Consider the following 8,842-nt stretch of genomic DNA (forward strand, 5'->3'; position numbering starts at 1 on the left):
AACGAGTACATATATGATTAATGTATAACAAATTTAACCAACCAATACTTTGCATGAGTGAGGACAGAACACGTGATACCTTCCCCGTGTATTGGCGAAACGGCAATTGGACCAATATAACGGGCCTTACAAGCGTACCAACATTACAATCCTGTAAAAGCAAGACATAACAGCTGATTAAAGAAACTGGAGAGACCATTAAATCATGATCAAACAACATCTGGGAACAATTACATGAGGTGACTCATGAAATCACTCCCTGTTTCCCATATAATGCACTAAATCATCAGGTGCTGGTTCTTCTGTGATGTGTAATTATACCACCAGGGCGACAGCTGGAGGCGATGACAATGGAGAGAGCCCACCGCGTAGCCGAAGGTCCGAGGCGAGGGAGTGAAGACGAGGCTGAACCTCAGCGATGACCTCCTTCGATGACGGTGTGGGTCCAAAGGGCAGAGGGCAGTGTTACAATCTCAGTGGTGGCAGGGGCTCTCCTCCTTGCCATTCAATTCCACGAAAGCTCCTTCGGCAGTGGATGATGCAGCCGGCCAGACTCACGCATCTCAGGCTCCGCGGTGATGTTGGGCACACACGCCCTCGATGGCCTAGGCTCGCGGCAGAGATGGGCTTGAAGTCTGAGGTGGGCTCAAACTGCTTACATTTACATTTAGTCATTTAGCAGACAATTTTGTCCAAAGCAAAGTTAAGCGAGTAATTGTGAAGAGGCAAAAACAACGCAAGAAGTGCTCAAAAATACAAAGTTCAGGCATTGTTCAGAGTAGCATAAGCCAGATAAGGGAGGATTATAGGAAAGGATTATTTTTTTATTTTTTTATTTTTTTATGAGGTTAAGTGCTCACAGAAGACATGAGTTTTCAGTTGTCTTTTGATGTTGTCATGGATTCTGCATTGAGGGTGAGGGTGGGGAGATGAGGATGAGGATGAGGGTGGGGAGAGCATTCCACCAGCATGGAACCGTGAAGTGAGAATGTTCTGGAAAGTTATTTTGTGTCTCTCTGTGATGGAACCACGAGCCGTCGCTCATTGACCGATCGTAGACTTCTGGTAGGGATGTAGACTCGTAGGATCGAGTGAAAGTAAGGTGGAGGGAGCTGAGCCTGTGATAGATCTGTAAGCAAGCATCAATGCCTTGAACTTGGTGCGAGCAGCTAGTGGTAGCCAGTGCAGAGAGATGAACAGAGGAGTGATGTGGGCCCTTTTTGGCTCGTTGAAGAGGAGACAAGCTGCAGTGTTCTGAATCATGTGTAGAGGTTTAGTTGCACATGATGGAAGGCCAGCCAGAAGAGCATTGCAGTAATCAAGCCTAGATATGACCAGGGCCTGGACGAGAATTTGTGTTGAATGCTCAGCTAGGAAAGGCCTGATCTTCCTGATGTTGTGCAGTGCAAACCTGCATGATCGAGCTGTCTTTGAAATGTGGTCTGTGAAGGTCAGCTGGTCATCAAATATTACTCCAAGATTTCTGACCGACCTTGATGGGGTGATTGATGATGAATCTAGCTGGATAGTGAAGTTGTGCTGTAAAGACGGATTAGCAGGGAGGCAGAGAAGCTCAGTCTTTGCCAGGTTGAGCTGCAAGTGATGTCTATCAGACAGCTTGAGATACGTGCAGCTACTGTGGGATCATCTGGTTGAAATGAGAGGTAGAGCTGTGTGTCATCAGCATAGCAATGGTAAGAGAAACCATGTGCTTAATTCCTACCGATGGGTTCTGGCTGGGCACTGGATTGGAAGTGGGGCAGGTGAAGGAAGATCCAAAGGATACCAGCAACCACTCCACAAAGTCGGCAAAGCTCCCTCGAGGAGGTTCCTCAGACAACTGCGCTCGAGTGGTGTTGTTAAGTCCCACACGTAGAAATGTGCAGAGGCAGTTGTCCAGGAAAGTGGTCTGATATGCCAGATCCAGGAACACCTCCAGGAGTTCCTCGAGGGAGCTGTCTCCCTGCTCAAGGCAAAGCAGCTTGACAGCAGGGAAGTCCATGATGAACCAAAAATGTTTAAACAAAAACACAAACGAGACGGAAAACAAAAACACCAAAGAATCGACGACGACGAACGTTAGGCTTTAATGCTCCAACAGAGTAATACATTGTTCCAAAGAGGTACATCCAAACACAACTACACATAGACGAGACCCAACACGGAACACAAACTGAAATGAACTTACAGTAAGTAGTTAGAGGATAATGAGACATGAACACCTGAACACGACACACACCTGAACTGAGTAATGAATCAAATTAACAACCATGAAGACAAGCTAACCAAGGTGAAAACACAAACAGAGTCCATGTGGAGAAAACTAAAAATAAACATAACCAGATAACCCTGAAAAGAACTAGATGTACCGCATCGCGGTACAAAATATGACCGCCGCTCAGGCCTGCACTGGCTTTCCACAAAAATAAATGACGTGGAGTAATTTGGCTGTATTGCGTGTTTATGTATATACCTAAAAAAAGTAGTAGTATGTGCATGTCTGTCTGTGTGTGTGTGTGTGTGTGTGTGTGTGTGTGTGTGTGTGTGTGTGTGTGTCTGTGCGTGTATGTATGTGTGCGCGTGTGTGTTTGTGTGTGTGTGTCTGTGCATGTGGATTTGTATGTGTGTGTATGGGTGTGTGTCTGTGCGTGTGGATGTCAGTGTGTGTGCATGCTTGCGTTTGTTTGTATTCCTGCATGTGTGTGTGTGTGACAGTATCATCCTAAACCAGCAACCCTTCGCTCAACAGCACCATCTACAGGCCGATGAGTGTACAGTCACTAAATGTGCACATAAATGAATTTATTTTATACCCCCCCATGGATGAAATTCTACGAAACTTAGCAGAGGATACCCCCAGAGGATGTCAAGTTAATCATACACATGAAATATGGTGCAGTTCTGAACATCTCCACTGAAGATAGGGGCGATTAAAGCAGAATAATATTGCATTTTCATTTTTTATGGGAGGGGCGCAAATCACAAATGAGTGATTATGGGCTAGGTTGATGTGGGCCCTTAAGAGCAACATACCATAAAAATTTCTTCATCCTCGGTGCCACGGTTCAGGTAGTTATTTAGGAAAAACTGCATTTTTTTGGGTTTGGGGGGGCCCAGCGTGCGGGGGGGGGAGTGGCCCCCGGGGACAAAACGAAATTTTTCCTTAGAAGTCTAGTGGGGCTACATGCCCACCAAATTTCATGTTCCCCGGTGTTTCGGTGTCCCTGGTATCGTTGACGAAAAATTTACGGGGGCCCCAGCGCAGGGGGGTAAGTGGCCCCCGGGGACCAAACAAAATTTTTCCGTAAAAGTCTAGTAGACCAACATACCATAAAAATGTCTTCATCCTCGGTGCCACGGTGCATTTTTTTGGGTTTGGGGGGGCCCAGCGCGGGGGGGGGGGGTGGCCCCCGGGGACCAAACGAAATTTTTCCGTAGAAGTGTAGTGGGGCTACATGCCCACCAAATTTCATGTTCCCCGGTGCTTCAGTGTCCCTGGTATCGTTGACGAAAAATTTACGGGGGCCCCAGCGCTGGGGGGGAAGTGGCCCCCGGGGACCAAACGAAATTTTTCCGTAAAAGTCTAGTAGACCAACATACCATAAAGATTTCTTCATCCTCGGTGCCACGGTTCAGGTAGTTATTTAGGAAAAACTGCATTTTTTTGGTTTTGGGGGGGCCCAGCGCGGGGGGGGAGTGGCCCCCGGGGACCAAACGAAATTTTTCCGTAGAAGTCTAGTGGGGCTACATGCCCACCAAATTTCATGTTCCCCGGTGCTTCGGTGTCCCTGGTATCGTTGACGAAAAATTTACGGGGGCCCCAGCGCGGGGGGGGAAGTGGCCCTCGGGGACGAAACGAAATTTTTCCGGTAAAAGTCTAGTAGACCAACATACCATAAAAATTTCTTCATCCTCGGTGCCACGGTTCAGGTAGTTATTTAGGAAAAACTGCATTTTTTTGGGTTTGGAGGGGCCCAGCGCGGGGGGGGGGGGAGTGGCCCCCGGGGCCCAAACGAAATTTTTCCTTAGAAGTCTAGTGGGGCTACATGCCCACCAAATTTCATGTTCCCCGGTGCTTCGGTCTCCCTGGTATCGTTGACGAAAAATTCAGTAAGGTGACGAAAAAAAAAAAAAAAAACTTTGACAATCCCTATATGACCGCTTTCGCTAGCTACGCTAGCGGCGGTCATAATAAAGCTTTCATGTATTATGTATGTGCTTTTTTTGTGCTATTGCTTTTTATGGCAAATTTATAAGTGAAAATAATAAAATTATATCATTGTGTTAATTCATTTTTGTAGTTTTTGTATTATTATTCTATTAAAATGAATGAACTATCTATTAAATATGACATGAATATGAGAACAAGTGAACAAGTTATTAATTTATTTTCATTATACCATATAAAGTTATATAAAGTTATTATTGTCATTATTTTTTAAGGTGTAAAATAGTTATTTCTGCTCTCTGACACACACAAATTACGTCATCTTAAGCCGCTCACTCAATTTCATTTCTCTTTTCTCCATATAGTGCATGTGCCATTCACTATAATGAACAAGTTACCTTGTGACCGATTTCAGATGCATCTCAGACGAAACTACAAAGTAAATGACAAATTATGACAAAACTTCATAATAAAAGCCAGACAAAAACAATAGCTGAAAACCAAAAAGAGCAGAATTAGACTGTGGACCGACTAGACGTTAAAATTTAAGATATTTTTATGGGCTGGCCCCACTCTCATGGGACCAATGAATGCTGCTATTTGATAGAAGACTATAGTGGGCCACACATGGTTACTGCTACATACAATGTGGGGGAAAGGCTTTGAGGTTAGAGAAAATATTTTTAAAGTCCCAAATGCACAAGGCTTCTGGGGGGGGGGGGGCGTAAAACATCTCGGTTACGTATGTAACCCTCGTTCCCTGAGTAGGGAACGGAGACGTTACGTCATGACGACGAATGGGGTTTCACTAAGAAAGCCTTACCTCGTGGGTATATAAGGAAGTATGCTGGCAACATGCAGATTAGTGTTCGACAGATATGTCGCCAAGGCCGATATATCGGCCGATATTTGGCACTTTTAAAATATCGGCATCAGCCGATAAGTTTTTCTGATTGGCCGATGTGCTAGAAACGGGACTTTTATTTTGATGGCGCTCCGGACTTTTATTTTGACTGGCGACGCTGAGAACACCAGCGCCTGAGAAGAGACAGAGAATGTCTAATAGGAAGAGAATTGGCACTCTCTGGTTACTTCCGGTTTCTGGACTGGCTGCAGTAACACATCTCTGTCCATGCGGGGGCGCTCGCAGGCGAGTGCAGAATGAATGGAGGTCTATGGAGCTATACCCATCAAAATCCACTTTTCTCCGGATATAATTTTTTTTCTAGTAATTTGAATGTTGTATTCGAAAGGAGATGCAAAGAAATTACACATTGCTGGGTATTCGATTTTTTAGAGTCACTTATTTGCTTTAAAAAGTCTTTTAAAATGTCAATGACGTCAAGACCAGAGATACTGCTTTACAGCAATCCTTCAGTCGCTTTGGTGCTTTCGCACTCTGCACTTTCTTTTCTCTCGATGCATCAACAACACAACTGACACAGGTAAATACACGTGCTAGAAGAGTTTTTGTTTTGTTTGTTTCTGGTCCCGCTTCGGATGCCACGATGCCATCAAGCGCTCTGGTCGTAATCAGTCCTTCACTGACCAATCAGCGTTCATTAGCAGAATGCTAGCGTGTTATGGGCAACAACAACTCAACCTGTAAGAAATCGAAAGGACATAAGTACTCGTTCATTCTTCAGAGGGATTGGCCAGAGAGGTGCTGTCGCGAGGAGTACTAGTTCGGAGAACCAGGTCCGGTTGTGCCAATGAGGGGCAACCAAAATGACCTTCTCCTCATCCTCCCTGATCTTGCACAGGGTCTGCGCCACTCCAACCACCACTTTCAGCTGCCCGGGAAAGCATGGCCGTCAGCTCTGGATCTGACTCGACTAACACTGGCACTCCCGAGGGAGGCAACGCAGTCGAATCCTCATTTCCAGAAGAATCAAGCCCGCCTTGTGATGCTGTGAGTGACATGACATCATCTGCCGGAGCCCCGAATGAAAAACTGGGTCCCCAGGAGGAACAACCACACACAGAAGCCCCACGGTTTGCGATGTGGAGGGGGGCGTGGCCCGAGGAATGACTGGTCGGGTATATGCCACAACATAACCCTCAGATCACCCAGGCCACCAGCCAAAGTATCCCCTCTCGAGGAAGAGATACATTGGGTTGTGGCAGAGGGGACTCTACCCACACGGAGATCATTGAGTCTCGATCTTTAAACATTGCGATGGTCATGTTCCCGCAATGAAAACATGACTCATCCACGAGCGCTGCTGAGCGTGATTAAGCCCAACACGCGGAACAGCGCTCGTGACCGTTAGGCAGATGGATCACGCGCCCACATCCAGAAAATACATGAGCGAACCGTCTTGAAAAAGACGTGCCGCGTGTAGCTCTTTTAGAGAGAGGAAAAGCTCAGCAGAGTGCTGAAGCGCCTAGGGAGAAACACACATTGTCGGCAGATCACTGCACAGATCAGCAGCAGGCAATGCGATCCCGCTGGAACGCACCGTCGGCCGCACCAACACACTGAAGAGCCGCTCGTCTCATAGAGTGAAGATGATTCAGAATGGCTTGTGAGAGTGAAGAGAACTCTTGGCTCCGAAGCGAAAACATATCTGCATGTTTCCAGCGTACTTCCTTATATACCCATGAGGTAAGGTGGAGTTACGCAATGCAAATTCCACTGACCCATGGCATTTCTTTGCCATTGGCTCGTTTTATTTTATTTGCCATTGGCTCGAAGATGAGTGGCTTTCTAAGCGAAACCCCATTCGTCGTCACGACGTAACACATTGTGACCATGAAAGGGAACTTGCGGCTAGCAACCCAAACCATTAATCTGGCCAGTTACCACAACCAACACACCATGAGCACATCCCTGAAAACAGCTTAATAAGTTTGACTAATTTCCAAGATCAATCGAACATTTTTTTTAAACAACTATAAAGCCAAAACATGTTGTGCACCAAAGGACATTTAAGGTATAGTTCACCCAAAAATGTTGTCATTATTTATTCACCCTCAAGTTGTTCCAAACCTGTATGAGTTTCTTACTTTTGTTCACACAAAAGAAGATATTTTAAAGAATGTTGGTAATCAAACAGTTGATGGTAGCCATTGACTCGTTTTATTTTATTTGCCATTGGCTCGAAGATGAGTGGCTTTCTAAGCGAAACCCCATTCGTCGTCACGACGTAACACATTGTGACCATGAAAGGGAACTTGCGGCTAGCAACCCAAACCATTAATCTGGCCAGTTACCACAACCAACACACCATGAGCACATCCCTGAAAACAGCTTAATAAGTTTGACTAATTTCCAAGATCAATCGAACATTTTTTTTAAACAACTATAAAGCCAAAACATGTTGTGCACCAAAGGACATTTAAGGTATAGTTCACCCAAAAATGTTGTCATTATTTATTCACCCTCAAGTTGTTCCAAACCTGTATGAGTTTCTTACTTTTGTTCACACAAAAGAAGATATTTTAAAGAATGTTGGTAATCAAACAGTTGATGGTAGCCATTGACTTCCACAGTAAGAAAAAAAAACAATGGAAGTCAATGGGCCACCGTCAACTGTCTGGTTACCAACATTCTTTAAAATATCTTCTTTTGTGTTCAGCAGAAGAAAGAAACTTATGTAGGTTTGGAACAACATGAGGGTGACTAAATGATGTCAACATTTTTGGGTGAACTATCCCTTTATGTGCCACAGTCTCTGAAACGTCCAATGTTGGGAAGTCATGTGACACTGTCACTCTACTTCAGAAATTTAATAAGGCAAAAGAATATCAGATGGTATAAGGTTAAAGGGGCAAGAGTGTGTCAGAGAGTCGGAATGACTCAACCCAGCTGACAAAAATATGTTCTAAGAACGTTTTGCTAATGCTTCCATTAAGTTCCCTAAATGTTCAAAATGTTAATTTTTTTTAGAGAACATTACTAAACACCAGATAACTTTGAATGAATGTTTTATTAACATTACTGGAAGAATTAAAATCATTAAGCTAGATGTCATTTTGAAAGCCATATGTGAAACATCTACAGTTTAATGAAGTAAAGTATGAATCCAAGTCTCCAAAGGGAATCAACATCCAACTAGATAAACAAGGATGGTGGTGGAAAGATCTTTTGCCAAATACATTTCACCAGTTCATTGCACAAGATGATCCATTGGCTACATGTTTGTTGCGATGTTTTAGATTCCCGTACTTTGACAAAACAAAATTCATTTTAAAGTTTGCTCTGCTCTTCACTCAAATGAGTTTGAGTGAACTTAACTTGTAATGTTGGACATTACTACTAAGGCAGCTTAAAGGTGCATTAAGCAACTTTTCATGTTAAAAATACCCGTTTTCTAACCCATACATGCTTAAACAGTTGCCTGATGGGCTGAATGAGCCCTTCTCTGATCACTGAGATTGTCTCTATAATCCTGTAAAGTAAAATAAATAAGAGGGATTCGGGCCGGAATTTTAGACTGGGCGTGACGTCATGCGCGTTCACGGTACGCTCACATAGCTATGTCTGGCAGGTTTGTGTATTCGCCGGCATTCTCCGTAGAAGATGGATTGTAAGAGACCTGCTTGTAGTTAATTTCAAACACCAACGCAAACTCCACGTAAGATAAAAAAAAGGAAACTTTTGTCTAGTGAGCGTGCACATCTCTGGCTGCAGTTTCGCTTGCCGCCAGAGGTGGCATAGTTCTGCAAAAA

The sequence above is a fragment of the Scardinius erythrophthalmus genome (genome assembly GCF_964197995.2).
Source record: "Scardinius erythrophthalmus genome assembly, chromosome: 25".
Lineage (NCBI taxonomy): Eukaryota > Metazoa > Chordata > Actinopteri > Cypriniformes > Leuciscidae > Scardinius > Scardinius erythrophthalmus.